A 19,710-nucleotide genomic window follows, 5' to 3' on the forward strand; every position below is an offset into this window, starting at 1 on the left:
CATTTACTATAAACCGACCCATTCCTATAGCTACCTAGACTACACCTCCTCCCACCCTGCCCCCTGTAAAAACGCCATCCCATATTCCCAATTTCTTCATCTCCGCCGCATCTGCTCCCAGGAGGACCAGTTCCAAAACCGTACAACCCAGATGGCCTCCTTCTTCAAGGACCGCAATTTCCCACCAGACGTAGTCGACGATGCCCTCCACCGCATCTCTTCCACTTCCTGCTCCTCCGCCCTTGAGCCCCGCCCCTCCAACCGCCACCAGGACAGAACCCCACTGGTCCTCACCTACCACCCCACCAATCTCCATGTACAGCGCATCATTCGCCGTCATTTCCGCCACCTCCAAACGGACCCCACCACCAGGGATATATTTCCCTCCCCTCCCTTATCAGCGTTCCGAAAAGACCACTGCCTCCGTGACTCTCTCGTCAGGTCCACACCACCCACCAGGTGCCACTCAGGTGGATAGAGCTTGTAAGAAGGCCTATGGTGTATTAGCGTTCATTAGCAGAGGGATTGAACTCAAGAGTCGTGCAGTGATGTTACAGTTGTACAGGTTAGCCACGTTTGGAGTACTGTGTGCAGTTCTGGTCTCCTCACTTTAGGAAAGATGTGGAAGCTTTGGAGAGGGTGCAGAGAAGATTTACCAGGATATTGCCTAGAATGGAGAATAGGTCATACGAGAATAGGTTGAGAGTGCTAGGCCTTTTCTCGTTGGAACGGAGAAGGATGAGGGGTGACTTGATAGAGGTTTATACAATGATCAGGGGAATAGATAGAGTAGACAATCATAAACTTTTTCCCCGGGTACAACAGAGTGTTGCAAGGGGACATAAATTTAAGGTGATGGATGGAAGGTATAAGGGAGATGTCAAGGGTAGGTTCTTTACCCAGAGAGTGGTGGTGGCATGGAATGCGCTGCCTGTGGAGTGGCAGAGTCAGAACCATTGGCGAACTTTAAGTGGCAATTGGATAGGTACATGGATGGGTGCTTAAGCTAAGACAAATGTTCGGCACAACATCGTGGGCCGAAGGGCCTGTTCTGTGCTGTATTGTTCTATGTTCTATGGCCTATGTTAACCCAACCTCCACTCCCGGCACCTTCCCCTGCAACCGCAAGAAATGCAAAACTTGCGCCCACACCTTCCCCCTTACTTCCCTCCAAGGCCCCACGGGACACTTCCATATCCGCCACATATTCACCTGCACCTCCAAACACATCATCTATTGCATCTGCTGCACCCGATATGGCCTGCTCTATATTGTGGATACAGGCCACCTATTTGTGGAACGTTTCAGAGAACACCTCTGGGACATCCGGACCAACCAACCCAACCACCCCGTAGCCCAACACTTTAACTCCCCCTCCCACTCCACCAAGGACATGCAGGTCCTTGGAATCCTCCATTGCCAGACCATGGCAACACGACGGTTGGAGGAAGAGCGCCTCATCTTCTGCCTGGTAACCCTCCAACCACAAGGGATGAAGTCAGATTTCTCCAGTTTCCTCATTTCCCATCACCCACCTTGTCTCAGTCAAATCCCTCGAACTCAGCACCGCCTTCCTAACCTGCAATCTTCTTCCAGACCTCTCCGCCCCACCCCACTCCGGCCTATCACCCTCACCTTGATCTCCCTCCACCTATCGCATTTCCAACGCCCCTCCCCCAACTCCCTCCTCCCTACATTTTATCTTCGCCTGCTGGACACACTTTCCTCATTCCTGAAGAAGGACTTATGCCCGAAGTGTCGATTCTCCTGTTCCTTCGATGTTGCCTGACCTGCTGCGCTTTTCCAGCAACACATTTTCAGCTCTGATCTCCAGCATATGCAGCCCTCACTTTCTCCACTCAAAAATATACTCAATGAGATGGACTCGACAGCCCTCTGTAGCGGTGAATTCCATAGATTCACCGCTGAATGGCTGAAGAGGTTTCTCCTTATCTTTGTTCGAAAAGGTCTTCTCTTTCCACTGTCCCCTCGGGTACTAGTCTCTCCTACATTGGATACATCTTCCCAAAATCTCCTGTCTCCCAGGTCATTTAGTATTCTGTAAGTTTCAATTAGTCCTCCTAACATCCTTCTGAATTCAACAAATACAGCCCCAGAGTCCTCAAATATTTTTTATATGTTAAGCTTTTATTTCCTGGCACCATTCTCGTGAATCTCTTTGGAAAACGCTCCAAGACCAGTATATCCTTCCAGAGATTTGGGACGCAAAACTGCGCATAATAATCCAAATGTGGCATGACCAAAGCCTTGTAGAGCCTTAGAAGTACATCCCTACTTTTATATTTAAGCCTTCTAGAAATAAGTACCAGCATTGTATTTGCCTGCCTAACTACTGACAAACTGGAAGTTTTCCTTTCAAGACTCCTGGACTAAACTCCCTAATCTTTTTGCCCTTCAGACTTCTGAATTTGCTCGCTATTTCGAAAATAGTCCATGCCTGTATTCATCCTGGCAAAATGCTTTCCCACACTTTCCCACATTGTACTGCCGCTTCTTTGCTCACTCACCAAACCTGTGAAGGTCCTTCAGCAGGTGAATGTGAGGATCGCAGATGATCAGAGTCAAAAAGTGTGGTCATAGAGAAGCACAGCCTGTCAGGCAGCATCCGAGGAGCAGGAGATTCGACGTTTCCGGCATAAAGCCTTCATCAGGAATGTGGGGTGGGCAGAAGGGGGCAGAGAAATAAATGGGGTGGGGGTGCTGGCGCTGGAAGGAAGGTAACTTGGAAGGCGACAGCTATATGAAGGTGGGTGATGATAGTGATAGGTCAGAGTGGAAGGGGGATTTGATACTTGGGAAGGTAGATGGACAGGTAGAACAGTTCAAGAGGGCGGTGCTGAGTTGCATGGTTAGATCTGGGATCAGGTGGAGGGAGGGGAGATAAGGAAACGGGTGAAATTGTCCTTGATACCGTGTGTTTGGAGGGTCCCAAGGCAGAAGATGATGCATTCTTCCTCCAGAAGTCAGGTGGCTAGCATTTGGCAGTGGAGGAGACCAAAAGCTTGCAGGACTTTGGCGGAGTGGGAGGGGGAGTTGAAGTATTCGACCACAGGGAAGTGGGGTTTATGTGTCCAAGAGTGTTCCCTCAACCGGTCTGTAAGTTGACATCCTGTCTCGCCAATGTTTCGGAGACAGGAGCAATGGACTGACTAGAAGAGGTGTTTGAATGCACAGGATGTTCTCTGCCTGATGTGGTAGGATCCTTTGGGGCCTTGGGTGGAGGTGAGGAGGGAGGTGTTGGCACAGGTTTCATATCTCTTGCAGTGTCAAGGGATGGTGTTGGGAGTGGAAGGTGGCTTGGTGAGGGCGCGTGGACCTAACGAGGGAGTTGTGAGGGAATGGTCTCAGCAGTATGATGATAGGGGTGGGGAGCGAAGTATATCTCTGGTGTTGGGGTCTGACTGTTGGTGGCAGAAATGGCGGAGGATGATGCGTTGTATCCTGAGGTTGGTGGGATGGAAGGCGAACACCAGAGAGGTTCTAATTTGTTGTTGTTGGAAGGATGGAGTGCAAGGGCGGAGGTTTGGGAAGTTGAGGAGATGCGCTAGAGCACCCTCCTGAAGCCGAACCACCTCTTCAATGCTACCTGTCCCTCTATCTTTCTTTGCACTGTTTGAAAGCTTAGCCAGAATGCCCTCAGTTCCTTCATATCGATAATGAATGCACAAAGTGAAAAGTTGTGGTCCCAACACTGAGTTTTTTGGAACACCACCTGTTACTGGTTGCCATCCTGAGAAAAACACTTTTATCTCCACTCTATGCTTTCTCTCAGGCAGCCAAACTTTTATCCATGCTAGCACCTTGTCTCTAATAACATGGGACCATACCTTTCTCAATAGCCTCATGCATGGCACTTTGTCAAAGGATTTTTGCGTGCAGAAGGATAACATTTATTGTTTCTCCTTGATCCAATCTGCTCATTACTCCCTCACTGTTTTCTAGACGGTTCGGCAGGACTGATCTCCCCTTGATGAAACCATGCTGACTCTGTCGTATTTTACCAAACACCTCCAAGTATCAGAAATCCCATCCTTCACGATGGATTCCAGGATGTTACCCACAGCCAAGGTTAGGCTAATCAGTCTGCAGTTTTCCATCTTCTACCTAACACCCTTATTAAATGTGGTGTCATGTTAGTAATTATACAGCCACTTTTCCGTTTCCTGATTTTAGTCATTCCTGAAAGATTACCACTTACGCTTGCACTAACTCTTCAGTTACCTCCCTTACAAGGCTGGGGTGTAGTCCAACTGGTCCAGGTGAGCTATCCACATTCAGGCCATTCCGTTTTCTAACATGGCGATGACCACCATATTCAGAACTGCCCTCTCAGTCTCTTCAATTCTTGAGAAATTACTCGTGTCTTCCACTGTGAAGGCTGATGCAAAGTTCCTCAGCCATTTCTTTGTTTCCCACTACTGTCTCTCCAGCATCATTTTCCAGTGGTCCATATTCACTTTTACCTCTCTTTTGCACTTTATATATCTAAAGAATCTCGTAAAGTTTCCTTTATATTACTGGTTAGCTTACCCCCATATTTAATCTTCTCCCACCTTATTTATTTTTCCTTTCCTTCTGTTGGCCCCATTCTCTAGTTTCCCTTTGCCCTTCACATTGCTTGCGCTTTTACTTATATGAAATCCCTGACTTCCCTCGTCAGCCCTGGTTGCCTCATTCTCCCTGTACCATGCTTTTATTGTGCAGCATGTATCTCTGCAGTGTCTCCTGAATTAATCTTGGAATTTCCTGCCATTACTGTTCCCCTGTCTTCCCTGCTAGACCCCTGTCCCGATCAATTCTACCCAGCTTCTCCCTTGTGCCTCTCCAGTTGCCTTTATTCAGCTGAAATACTGTTAACTCTCATTCTACTTTCTCTCTCTCAACTTGCAGAATAAATTCAACCATGTTCTAATCACTGCTTCTGAAGTTTTCCTTCACCTTAAGCTCCCTTATCTAGCCTGCGTCATTAAATCCAGTGTCATCTGTTCCTGAGTGGGCTCCACCACATGATGCTCCAAAAAGCCATCTCATAAACATTCCTCAAATTCCTTTTCTTGCGATCCACTCCCAAAATGGGTTCCCATTGCACTTGCATATTGAAATCCCCCTATGTTCGCTGTAACTTTGTCTTTCCTACAGATTAGATTAGATTACATTACAGTATGGAAACAGGTCCTTCGGCCCAACAAGTCCACACCAACCCGCCAAAGCGAACCCCCCCATACCCCTACATTTACCCCTTACCTAACACTACGGGTAATTTAATATGGCCAATTCACCTGACCCTGCACATCTTTGGACTGTGGGAGGAAACCGGAGCACCCGGAGGAAACCCATGCAGACACGGGGAGAACGTGCAAACTCCACACAGTCAGTCGCCTGAGGCGGGAATCGAACCCAGGTCTCTGGCGCTGTGAGGATCTTTTCTATCTCCTGGTGTATCTTGTACCCCAGCTCCTGACTACTCTTTGGAGGCCTATGCAAGTCTCCAACTGTGATTGTCTTATCTTTGTGATTCCTCAATTCTACCCACGCAGATTCTACACCATCTGACTTTACTTCCTTTCTTACTATTGATTTAATTTCATTTATTAATAATGTAAACTCACTCCCTCTGCTAACTGTCTTTTCGATAGGATATTAGTCCTTGAATATTCTGATCCCCTTGCAACCACTTATCTGTGATGCACATCACGTCATACCAACCAATTTCAATCTGTGCCACAAGTTCATTTACTCTATTCCTTATACTGCGTGCATTCAGATATAACCCCTTCAATCTTGTATTAACGGTTCCTCTTCTCATTTTCATTTGTTTGTCCAGTGTGCTTGAAGTCTGATTGCTTACACTTTCCATACACTCTGTCTTATTTGCGTCTGTGCTGGAGATTTTAATAACCTCTCCTGAGCTCTGTACATTTACCTCCTCTTTTCTAATTAAACCCTATAACGGACCCCTCCCCCCCCATCCCACCCCAATCCTGCCAACACAAACACACTCCTAATCAGTTTCGACCTCTGTCTACAGCCTTAGTTAGGATTCAATCGGACTGTGGTCCTAACACAAAATAAAGGTACAAAAAACAAGCTTTTCTGTACCTACCAAAACATGAAAACTACAAAGATGCAAGTTTGTTAAAATACACTTACGATGTGGAGTTTATGAATTGAAATGTGAATTTAAAAACCACAGCCGAGGTTTTCAACTTTTATCAGTCATTATTTGACCCACAGCTGAGATGCTGATCTCCCCCCTGTCAGTGATCCCCCTCACTGAGAATCTCTCACCCTGTCTCTCACACCGTGTCTAGAGGGACTTTATCTCTTTATTAACCTTTATCTCTTTCTGTTGTCTGATATGCAGCGGCCTTGAAATATCAGTTCAAAAAAAGGTAGAAATTCGAGCAGTTCACCAGATGATTTTGCTGTCAGGATTTAACAAGCAGTTCACACATACAAAATTGGATTTGCCTGATAGCAGCTCCTCCCAATTGACACGTCCTAGCTCTGCTTGATACTGACATAATTTGCCTTCCGCCAATTCAGTAGATTCCCACAAGGTCCTGACATATCCGTGTTCATAGCTACCATAAATCTGAAGGAACGGTAACCAATGTTTCTAAAATTATGTCCCACTGAAAGGTCAGTCACCTGGCCAGGCTCAATAGCCAATACGAGGTCCAGTATGGTTCTTCCTCTCGTTGGATTATCCATATACTGCTGCAGTTAACAAATTCTGCCCCATCTAAGCCCCTTGCTCTAATGGATTTCCAGTCATTATTGGGGATGTTAAAATCACTCACTATGACCACTCTTTTTTTAAATATACCTTTCCTTAATCGACATATATATCTGTTCCTCAATCCCTCCGTGGCTGTTGGAGAGATTATAGTAACGCAGTGCTTGCATCCATCTTATTTTTGAGCTTGACCCATATTGCTGCACTGGATGGTCTCTCCTGTATGTCCTGTTCACGTGCAGATGCAGCATTCTCCCTGATCAGTAAAATAACTCGTCCACATCTTTTAGCTTCTTCTCTGTCTCGCCTAAACCAATGAAACCCTGGATACTTCGAACGGTCAGTCCTTTCCCTCTCTCAAGCAAGTCTCTGTAAAGCCGCAACATCATAGACCCATGTATGGATTCAGGCTCCCAGTTCATCATCCTTACCCATATTCTTGCATTGAAATAAATACACTTTAGCCAAACTCCCATCAGATCCTGACCTGATATTTGGTTTGAGTTTCCCTGATGTACATTCTCTTCGTCTATTCTCTGGTAACAGGAGATTACAAAGGACTGTCAGTAAAGCGTAAAATATTGTAAACAGACAATTTCAGTTTCCTCCCTTGTCCCTTTAATCTGTACATTGCATCCCACACTGTCCAATTCCAATAAACTGCTGGGTAATTATTTTGCTTCAAACAACCGTCTCCAGCCTCTCACTGCACATTCTTCAACTCGCTCTGGACCAATTGGATTGACAGCTTTCTGATCCCTCTCTCAACCAAATCTCTAATATTTGTATCATAGTTATATATACTCATCTGCCTGGTCTGTCACACTGCTCACATTAAAATCAGCATACTTCAGACTTCCAGTCCCATTGTGTCAGTTTGTTGTTGATCTTAGTTGTGCTGGAATTAGTCTCCAACTGATCTTCAGTCACTGTGCTTGTGGACGTACTGCTCTGGCTCCACCCTCCCTCCCCCACCGCCACATTAGTTTAAACCCTCCTGAGTGACAATAGCAAACCTGCCTGCCAGGAGATTGCTGCCAGTTCACGTCCATCCCGTCCTGCTTGTGTATTTCATACTGACCCAGGAATCCCAATGACCCACATATCTGAGATTGCTGCCAGTTCAGCTGCATCCTGTCCTTCTTATGTTTATCCTACCGACCTGGGAATCCCAATGATCCACATATTGGAAGTGCTGCCTACCCTACCAGCTCTTTGGCCATGTTTTTTAACTATACTGTCTTCCTATTCCTAACCTCACTGGCACGTGGCATAATATAGTCTCCCCAACATTCAAATACGCTTTCAGCACAACTCCAGCAAGACCTTTACTTTAAAATTAATAGACTTGACAATAAAAACTTAAGTGTGATCTCATTAACTAGGAAAGTGGAGCCCAACGAATCAGTCGTAATGACCATAGGATCTGATATCTGTCACCTCCACCAAACCTATGTGACAAGATATACTTTTTTTTAGATTAGATTAGATTACATTACAGTGTGGAAACAGGCCCTTCGGCCCAACAAGTCCACACCGACCCGCCGAAGCGAAGCCCACCCATACCCTACATTTACCCCTTACCTAACACTACGGGCAATTTAGCATGGCCAATTCACCTGACCCTGCACATCTTTTGGACTGTGGGAGGAAACCGGAGCACCCGGAGGAAACCCACGCAGACACGGGGAGAACGTGCAAACTCCACACAGTCAGTCGCCTGAGGCGGGAATTGAACCCGGGTCTCAGGCGCTGTGAGGCAGCAGTGCTAACCACTGTGCCACCGTGCCGCCCACTTATGGAGCATCTATTTATACATGGACGAGGATAAACAGAAATTAGTCCAAAAGACCTGAAAATGTCACAACAGATGGGTGCCAGTCAGCCTGTTTACTCTGCTTTGCTGTTCAATTGGATTTTAGCTATTCTGTTCCGTTTAATGGCTGGGTCTTTACCCGGTTCCCTAGCACGTCAGAAAGTGCCCAGTGTCTTTGTGCGCTCACTGCGTAGGGAGCATCCAGTGCCAGGCAATGGGGTGTGGGGAATCCCGGGGTGGCTCGATGAAAGGCTGCATGCAGTGTCGGATGGACTCAGGGATTGAGAGAGACAGAGTAGGTAATCAGGGACATGCACTCACATAAGTGGCTAGGCAAGATTCCCAAGTACTCAGGAAGCCTGAGGACCAGAGCTACTTTTACAATAAACCCGTCATGTTTGCAGCAATTCTCCATCAAACACAAGCAAATATACTGTAGATGGCAGAAACCTGAAACAAACACAGAAACATACTGTGGAGAGAGAAAAGAGGAAATTCTCCCAATGCAGAGATTGCAAAATCTCCAGAAAGACAGGGTCCAGAGATTGGAATTGAACCCGAGTCCCTGGCCCTGTGAGGCAGCAGTGTTGTGTCACCACGCTAGCTAATGATGGACAATAGGATTAGGACTGTTACATTAGTATTTTTTTGACAGTGAGTTAACAGGAATGATCTCACGCAGCCTGACTAAGATTGGGAAGCCTTTATACAGCAGCAGAGGACAATTCAAGAAGCAATAAAGTGATGAACACGAAACATGTAGGCTAGCTTGCTTTACAAAAGGAGATTGCAGGAGTTTTGTTAAGATATATAAAAGGGGAGAGTGCACATTGGACAACCAGAAATTGAGGCTGGTGCAGAGAAATGGAAAACAAAGAATTGGAGAATGACCTGAATAACTACTTTCCGTCAATCCTCACACTGGTAAATACTATGAACATTCCAGAACTTCAAGCGAGTCAAGGATGAGGAATGGATGTAGTGATCAGCGCTGAGGAGAAGGTACTAGGGAAGCTGCATTGTTTGAAAATGGATAAATCACACAGAATGGAAGGATAACAACCAATATTCTGAAGGAATTAGCGGAGGAGATTGTGAAACCATTGGTCGCGACTGTTCAGGAATAACTGTCATCAAACAAAGTCCCAGAGAACTGGAAAATGGACAATTTAAAATCTCTGTGTAAGAAGGAAGAAAGGCAAAATACAGAAATCATAGGGCAGTATAGCCTGGCATCGGCCATTATTAGGGATTTAGAGTGCACTGCTAGCAATGAGATTGCAGAGTACCTGGAGGTGCATGGTAAAATAGGGCTGAGGCAGCATGGCTTCATCAAGGAATGGTCCCGCTGACAAGTCTGTCAGAATTCTTTTAGAAGATAATGAGCAGATTTGACAAAGGGAAGATGTGATATGATTTGCTAATAGGGAGTGTGTTAAATTTGAATCTATGTTAAATTGAATCATGTTAATTTATTGGTTGTAACGTGCATAAGCAGATGTACAAAAACAACTCAAAATTGTAAAGGAACAATTCAATAGTAGTTAAATAAAGTAAGGATGGAGGGTCGGGTGATGTGTTGTTTCTACATGATATGGGAGTGGTGGAGCCCACTGTGGTTCCCAGTGACCATGTCTGGAATAAATGTTGCATGCTAGAAGAACTCTGGCTCAGAGTCGATGAGCTGGAGTTTAAGCTTCAAAGATTGTGAGGCATCAGGGAGAGGGAGAGTTCCCTGGATGCTGTAATTCAAGAGACAGTTACACTCCTTAGATCAACTGACTCAAAGTCAGCCAGTGGTTAGAAAGCGGAGGGTTTGGCTATGAGTGAGGCAGGTAGAGGGATACAGGAGGTAGAGTTGCAGGAGCCTTAGCACCTGTCCATGTCTAACAGGTTCAAGAATCTTGTTCCCTGTGTGGATGAGAATGGAGACTGCAGGGAGGGTGAGATGATTGGCCTCAGCACCGAGTTGAGTGAAACTTTCAAGCGGGACAAGAGAAGAGAAATATTATTGTAATTGGGGATAGTATAGTTAGATACTGTTCTCTGTGATCGCGAATGAGAGTCCTGAAAGCTGCGTCACCTACTGGTGTTTGGGTAAGGGATACCTCATCTGGGCTGCAGAGGAACTTCGAGTGGGAGGGTAAAGATCCATTGGTCGTGGTCTGTGTAGGTACCAACGACAGAGATAAAACTAGGGCAGAGTTTCTGCTAAGGGATACGAAGATCTCGGAGCTAAATTAGAAAACAGAATCAAAAAGGAAATAATCTCTGGATTACGGCCTGAGCCATGAGCTAATTAGCACAGGGTCAGCAGGAAAATGCGTGGCTCAAAGTTTGGTGTGGGAAAAATGGGTTTGTATCATGGGACATTGACACCAGTACTGGTGTCAACCCTAACCCTAACCCTAACCCTAACCCAATGCTTTCCTTTATTGGTCAGAGTACCGAGTACAGGAGTTAGGAGGTCATGTTGCAGCTGTACAGGACATTGGTTAGGCCACTGTCAGAATATTGCATGCAATCCTGGTCTCCTTCCTATTGGAAAGATGTTGCGAAACTTGAAAGGGTTCAGAAAAGATTTACAAGGATGTTGCCAGGGTTGGAGAATTTGAGCTCCATGGAAAGGCTGAACAGGCTGGAGCTGTTTTCCCTGGAGCGTCGGAGGCTGAGGGGTGACCTGAAAGATGTTCACTAAATTATGAGGGGCATGGATAGGGTAAATAGGCAAAGTCTTTTCCCTGGGGTCGGGGAGTCCAGAACTAGAGAGCACAGGATTTGGGTGAGAGGGTAAAGATATAAAAGAGACCTAAGGGACAACTTTTTCACACAGAATGTGGTACGTATATGGAGTGAGCTGCCAGAGGAAGTGGTGGAGGTTGGTACAATTTAAGAGGCATTTGGATGGGTTTATGAATAAGAAGGGTTTGGAGGGATATGGGCCGGGTGCTGGCAGCTAGATTGGGTTGGGATAGCTGATCGGCATGGACGGGTTTGACCGAAGGTTCTGTTTCCATGCTATATATCTCTATGATTCTATGACTCCAAGTTATTCAAATCTCCAGCACAGACGCAGCACCATACACAGGGAGTATGGAAAGTGTGAGCCATCAAACTTCGAACACACAGGACAAACAAATGACAATGAGAAGAGGAATGGCTAATACAGGGTTATATCGGAATGCATGCAATATAACGAATAAATTAAAAATGCTTGTGACTCATACACAAATTGGCAGGTCGCCATCACGGAGACGTCACTGCAAGAGGATCAGAATTGGCAGCTGAATATTCAAGGATATGCATCTTATCAAAAGATAGGCAGTTGGATAGAAGGTATGAGGCTGTCGTATTAGAAAGAAATGAAATTAAATCAATAATAAGAAATGAAGTAAGGTCAAGTGGTGTGGAATCTGTATCGGTAGACTTGAGGAATTAAAAAGGTTAAAAAAATGTAGTTGGAGCTCTGTTCAGGCCTCGAAACAGTAGTCAGGAGCTGAGGTGCAAGATATACCAGGAGCTAGAAAGAAGTGTAGGAAAGACACAGTTACAGTGATCATGTGGGATTACATTACGGAGGTGGGCTGGGAATTCAGGTTGGTAGTGGTTTGCAGGAAAAGAAATTTGTGGAATGTCGATGAGTTGATTTTTTGGAGCAGCTTGTGCAGGCATTTTAGATAAGGGAGTTTAAGGAGAAGGAAATAATAGGAGGCAATGATTATAATATGATTGAATTTACTCTGCAATTTCAGATGGCAAAGTTAGAATTAGAGGTAACGGTATTAGAGCTGAATAAAGGCAATTACAGAGGCATGAGAGAGGAGCTGGGTAGAATTGACTGGTAGAAGGGACCAGCAGGAAAGACAGTGGAGCAGCAATGGCAGGAGATTTTTGGAGTAATTCAGGATGCAACAGAGATTTACACTGAGTAAAAAGAGGCATGATACGTGGAGAATGAGGTAACCGTGACTGACGAAGGAAGTCAGGTATAGCATTAAAGCAAAAGAGAAAGGACGTAATATGGCAAAGCAAAGTGGGAAACCAAAGGGTTGGGAAACTTACAAAGACGAAACAGAGGGCAAACAAAATAAAATAAGGAGGGAGATTATTAAATAACGGGGTAAGCCAGCCAGTAATACAAGGGAAGAAATGTAAGAGTTTCTTTCGATATATAAAGTACAAAACAGAGTCAAAATATGGCATTGGATTGCTGGAAAATGACACTGGAGAGATAGTAGTGGGGACAAAGAAAATGGCCGAGGAATTGGATAATTACTGTGCATAGGTTTCATGGTGGAAGACACGAATAATATCTCAAACATTCAGGAGAGTGAGTGGATGAGATTTCTGAATACTTGGAAGTATTTGGCAAAATAGGGCAACGTTAGCATGGTTCCATCAAGGGAAGGTCATGCCTGACAAATTTGTTGGAAATCTTTGAAGAAAAAATGAGCAGGCTCGATCAAGTACAGCCAATGGATGTTATCCACCTGGACGTCAAGAAGGCCTTTTGGCAAGGTGTCACACAGGAGATTATTGATTATGATAAGGGTCCGTGGTGTTAGAGGCAAGGTAGAGGCGTGAATAGAAGCTTGCCTGTCTGACAGAAAGCAGAGAGTGGGGATAAAATGGTCCTTCTCAGGATGGCAGGAGGTGACAAGTGGTGGTCAGCAAGGCACAGTATTGGTACCATAACTTTTTATCTTATACGTTAGCAATCTAGATGAAGGAACTGACGGCACTCTGGTTAGGTTTGCAGACGAAACTAAGATACGTAGAGGGTCAGGTCGGAGAGAGGAGGCAGAGAGGCTGAAGAAGGAATTGGCCAGGTAAAGGGTTGGCAGATGCATTCCAACGTCTGAAAGTGTTAGGTCATGCTCTTTGGCATGAAGAATAGAGGCATGGTCTATTTCCTAAATGGGAAAAAATTCAGAAATCCGAAGTGCAAAGGGACTTGGGAGTTCTAGTGCAGGATTCTCTTAAGATAAGCTTGCAGGCTGAGGTAGTAGTTAGGAGTGCAATTGCAGTCATCATTGATGACATTTATTACGAGAGAAATTGAATAGAAGTACAGGCTGTATACAGCTTTGGTCAGACTACATTTGGAGTGTTGCGCGTACTGTTGAGCTCCATATCTCAGGAAGGATGTACTATCCCTGGAGCATGTTCAGAAGGTTTTCAGGTGAATAATCATAGGAGTGAAAAAGTTTATTGTATGAGGAATGTTTGAGTCTTTGGGTCTAGACTTGATAAAGTTAATAAGGAAGAGAGGAAATGTAATTGAAACATACAGAATACTGAATGACCTGAACCGAGTGGATGTTCATAAGATGTTTCCATTGGTAGGAGAGACTAAGACGAAAGGACACAGCCTTAGCTTAAAGCGAACATCTTTTAGAACGTTGATAAGGAGACTTCTTTAACCAGCGAATGGTGAATCTTTGCAATTTATTGCCAGAGAAGGCTGTGGGGCCAGGTCATTGAATATATTTGAGACGGAGATAGATTTTTTGATTATCCAGGGGATCAAGGATTACGGGCAGAAGGTCGGAGAATGGGTTTTAGAAACTTATCAGCGATGATTGAATGGTGGAGTAGACTCAATAGGCAAACTTGCCTAATTTCTGCTCCTATGTCTTATAGTCGTGTGGTCTAAACCTTAAGGAGGCACCTTACATCTCTGATGATATGGATTCATGCTCTTCATGAAGGTCAGAAGCTGGTGGAAATAGTTGACTGTTATAGAATGAAGATATTGTGGCTGCTGCCGGGGTGGTGGATAATATGACATTCAGTGCAAGATCACACACCAACTGCACTGTATTAATGTGGGGAGAGTTTATTCAAAGGCTGGACCTCTCTATCTCTCTCAATCGCCGTAGGGAGTGGATGTTTTTGTGGGTAGGCGTAACGTCCACAGAGGCACTTAAACTATCCAGCATCATGCATCCTGAGTGAAATACAGTCATGGAACTTATCACATTCTCATTGTATGTTTAGAATATAAGGAGTGATTGTCCATCCCCCTCGAGGTTCAATGCAATCATCTCTTATTATCTCACAGCGCTACCGATCACCCTTTATTCACTCCTCATGGTGCCACATCCCAGGGATTAATCCGGTGGAACTCCTGTTCATTCTCTCTGTGATAAGGAGATCACTCCTTATAAAGGAGATAAAATCTGTCCACAATACCCCAAACACTGCCACAACAACGCTCTCAGAGTTGATCACAATAATTCCTTCCCTCGCTTAGCTGGCTCCATTTCCTTCATGTGACACAGGAAACCATTCATTTACAATGCACTGCCACTGATGTGGAACTTAAAACATCCTTACATCTGTAGGTTAGCAACAATAAAACCAGCACCAGAGGTGCCTTTCGAGATAGACATCCCTCTTAGGGAGAGACACAATCACAAAGAATACATCTAAAATAGTGAATGGCCACCTACCTGAAAGGAATTCAGCTGCAGGAATATGGGATACACGCAGAGGGAGGGAATTATCTTTCCTTTTGATCTGCCCTCACGGGATGTGTGCAGCCCTGGTCAGGCCAGCATGTTATACCCACCTTGAACTTAGTGGCTGGTTCATCTGTTCTACAGGACAGTAAAGAGTAAAACACAGTGCTGTAGGTTTGCAGTCACACGGAGAGTTGACCAGGGAAGAATGACCCATTGCCTTCTTTAATGGGCATGAGGCAAGCCGATATCAACAGATTATTATTTTGTGGCTCTTGATTCTGACTACACTGTCTTCCCATCTTTCCATATCTGTGCAGAGAACATAAACATCTCAAGTGCAATTATTTTGCAATGGATACGTGGTAAAAAGGGACTTGAACCAGCTGTATGTGGAGATGAACAAAAGCACAAACGATGGTTTATCCAGGAGTTGTACTGAGGCTGAGGCGGAGACTGGGATGTCACGATGGTGGTAGTGGACAGGATTGTTGAGTGGAGAGGATATGGAAATGTAAACTTGTGCAGGAGAAAATGAACCAAGGAGAACAGTCTTTTTAATCCTCGCATATTGGTGCGTAATTTGTAAATAATCATTTGCTAGTTATAATTTGTAAGGAATGGAATCTTTGATTGGAACTAAAAACACTGACTTGCACCTTTCCAAAGTTTACATATTATGACCATCAATTCAGTTCAGACCGTTTCACTAACCAATCTACAAACTGCAGATGCATCTGTCCATGACAGCATCAGTAAAACTGACCACTGCACTGTCGTTGAGGAGACAAAGTCTCACGGTCACATTGAGAATAAATTATATTGTGTGGTGTGGCACTATCACCATGTTAAATGGCACAGACTTCAGATCTCGCAACTCAAGACTGAGCATCCATAAGACACTGTGGTCCATCGATATCAGAACAATACTCCAGCACAATCTGTAATGTCAGGACACAGCATATAAACCACTCGATCATTACCATCAAGCCAGAGGATTAACCCTAGTGCAATAGAGAGTGAAACAATGGGAAAAAACTGCTCAAGTATTTTCTGTACATAAAACGCAGGACAAATTCAACCCAGCCAAATACCACCTCATCATTCTACTCCCCATCATCAATAAAGTGATGGAAGGGTTCATCAATAGTGCTATCAAGCAGCACCAGCTCAGCAATAACCTGCTCAATGACGCCCAGTTTGGGTTATACCAGGGTCACTCAGCTCCTGACCTCATCACAGCTTTTGTTCAAACATAGACAAATGAACTGAATTCCAGCACTTGAAAATCAAGGCTGCATCCTTTCAAATGTGGCATCAAGGAACCGAAGCAAAAAGGATATTGTGAGTAATTACTTCAAATTGGAGTTATACCTAACAGATAGGAAAACGATCATTGTTGTTGGAGGTCAGTCATCTCACTTCCAGAATATCTCTGCAGTAGTCCCTCTGGATAATGTGGACGTAGGTTTGCTCCATGAGCTAGAATGGTCATTTCCAGACGTTTCATCACCATACTAGGTAACATCTTCAGTTGCCCTCTGGATGAAACCTAGATCCAAACATCTTCTGTTGCTTCATCAATGGCCTTCTCTCCATCATAAGGTCAGAATGGGGATATTCAACGATGACTGCACAATATTCAGCACCATTCGCAAGTGGTCAGGTACGGAAGCAGTCCGTGCCAAAATGCAACAAGGTCTGGATAATATCCAGGCTTGGGCTAATAAGTGACAAGTAACACTCGCACCACTCAAATGCCAGACAATGACGATCACCAATAAGAAACAATATAACCATTTGGTATTCAGCAGCATATTTGTCACTAAATTCCCCTCCCCACTAGCCAATCAATATACTCGGGGTTACCATTGACCAGAAACTCAACTGAACTCGCCACATAAATATAAGAGCAGATCAAAGGCTAGGAATACGGCGCGAGTAACTCACCTCCAGTCTTCCCAAAGCATGTTCACCATCTACAAGCCACAAGTCAGGAGTGAGATGGAATACTCCCCAATTGCCTGAATGAGTGCAGCCACAACGACACTAAAGATGCTTGACACCATCCAGGACAAAACAGCCCAATTGATTGGCACCACATCCACAAGCATTCACTCCATTGACCACCAACGTGTGTACTATCTACAAGACTGCACCTTCCAATTCTACGAACACTTCCGTCTTGAATGACAAGGGCAGCAGGCTTTTGCGAACACCACCACCTTCAAACTCCCCTCCAAACCAGTCAATATCCTGAGTTGGAAATATATCACCATTCTTTCACTGTTACTGGGTCAAAACCCTAGAATTCCCTTCCTCGTAGCATTATGAATCAACGCACAGCTGGTGGACTGCAGCGGTATAAGAAGGCAGCTCAGCACCACCTTCTCAAGGGGGTAACTAGGGACGGACAAGAAATGATGGGCCCATCCAGCGATTCCCATAACCAAAATATAAGTTTAAAAAGTTCCAAGTTGAACACCTCGATGTGACAGGTTGTCTAATTTGAACATGAACAGAAAAGCAGTGGTTCTGATACTGGACATTTTAGACCTTTCTGTTATTAGATGTGTGTTCAGTGTTCCATGACATATTGTTGCTGAGTGCTGTGATAAATTGCACCTGTTTTGTTAAATTCAACAACACTAGCGTAACAGGATCGATCCTTCAAAAATACCAAACTGAAAATGACAATCATCGTAGAGACAATGTACTCCCGCCAGATGAGACTCACAGGTAGCAGCTTATATTCAACATAATACTGCGCTACTGACTGGCACTGAATTCTCCCACCGTCCATATTACAGGGGTTACCATTGACCAGAAGGTGAAGTCAAATCAACGTACAGATACAAGGGTTACAAAAGCAGGTCTGAGACTTTCAACTCTGCACTGAATAATAGACTGTATGACCATAAGGGCATGAGATATAGCAATAGATTTAGGCTATTCAGCCTATCTCTTCAGTCTGAAACTGCGCCATTTTGTCTTAGTTGCTCAGACAAGTGGAAATATCTTCTACACTCTAACTGTATCAATCTTTGCAGTAGTCGGTCAGTTTCAATCAGATGCGCCCCCCCCCCCCCCCCCCGCCCCCCCGCCCCATTCTTCTAAATTCCATTGAGTACAGACACAGAGTCCTCAACTGCCGCTCATATGATAAGCCATCATTCCCAGGACAAATCATGTCCAACACCCGTAGATCCTTCCCCAGAACAGCTCACAATAATCCAAATGCCATCTGACCATAGTCCATTACATTCTGATCAGTACGTCTCCGCTTTTGTATTCTCACTCTCTTGAAATGAATGCTAACATTGCATTTGCTTTCCTAACTGCCAACTGAACCTGTGCATTAACCGTATGAGAGGGCGATGACTCCAAACTGCTTTTGTGCTTCAGATTTCATGAAGCCTTTTAGAACACAGTATCTGCCTGTATTCCGCCTACTAAAGTGCATAATCTCACATGTTTCCATATTGTGTTCCATGAGCAATGTTTTCCCAGTGTCCTAAACTATCCAAGTCTTTCTGCAGCCTCTCCATTTCCTCAATATCACCTGCCCATCCAATCATCATTGTATCATCTACAAACCTAGCAAAACTGCCATCAGGTCAGATGGTTCACGTAAATGGCACTTCCTGACTACCTAAGGACTATCCACCATTGAAAAGGCACAACGCTCAAGATGCTTGATTCCAATGAGGTTTAAGCAGTGGCTTGACTGGAATTACACCTGCAAAGTCTTCACTCCTTGCATCACTGTCACTGATACCCTGCCCACCATTTTATTATGAATTTACCCCATTCTGGTGATGCAGAACTTGATGGCGCATGATCCCACTCTATTAATGGCAATCTGTCTCAATGCTGACTGTGTGGTGCTCACACCAACCAATGTCATTGTGTGTGAAGACGACAGAGGGAGGTGGGGGTGGGGATGTCGATCATAAATGACTGTGTGACTGTCACTGAGGGCTGACACTTGCCGTGAAAGCCCCAGATGTACCTGTGTCTGTTGTCACCGCTGCAGGTATGGTCAGTCTTTCAGTGAGTCAAATCAAAGAAAGTGATGGGCCTGGAGAGTGTTCCTGGCTGAGCACTCAGATCCTGTTTGTACCAACTAGCAGAGGTATTCGCATACAACTTCAGCCTCTCCCTCCAGAAGCCAAAGTCCCAATCTGATTCAAGAAGGCCATCATCATCCGCATAAGTGAGAAAGCACATGGAACGTGCTCTTATAGACGATGAAGTGCTTTGAGAGGCTGGTTATGGCCTACACCAACTCCAGTCTCCCAGCCTGACCTGCTGCCCTATAATGTGCCGACTCATGTAACGGGTTCACAACAGATGCCATACCCGAGCCTGCACGCATCCCTGGAACATCTGGAAAACAAGGACACCTACACTCGACTCTGCTCATTGACTAAAGCTCCACCTTCAAAATCATTATCCCTTACAGACTAATCACAAATCTCCGCAACCTTGGTCTCGGTTCGATCCTCTGCAACTAGCTCCTCAGGCTTTTGACGCACAATCGTGAAGATAGGTAAAAACACCTCTTCCACAATAACAATCACCACTAAAGCTGCTGAAGGATGTGTTCTCAACACCCAACAATACTCCCTGTACACCCACAGCTGTACCTTCAGCCCACTACTGTCCTC

This window comes from Chiloscyllium plagiosum, unplaced genomic scaffold (assembly GCF_037043375.1).
Source record: "Chiloscyllium plagiosum isolate Xiang-an unplaced genomic scaffold, Cpla_swu_hap1 HiC_scaffold_20, whole genome shotgun sequence".
NCBI lineage: Eukaryota > Metazoa > Chordata > Chondrichthyes > Orectolobiformes > Hemiscylliidae > Chiloscyllium > Chiloscyllium plagiosum.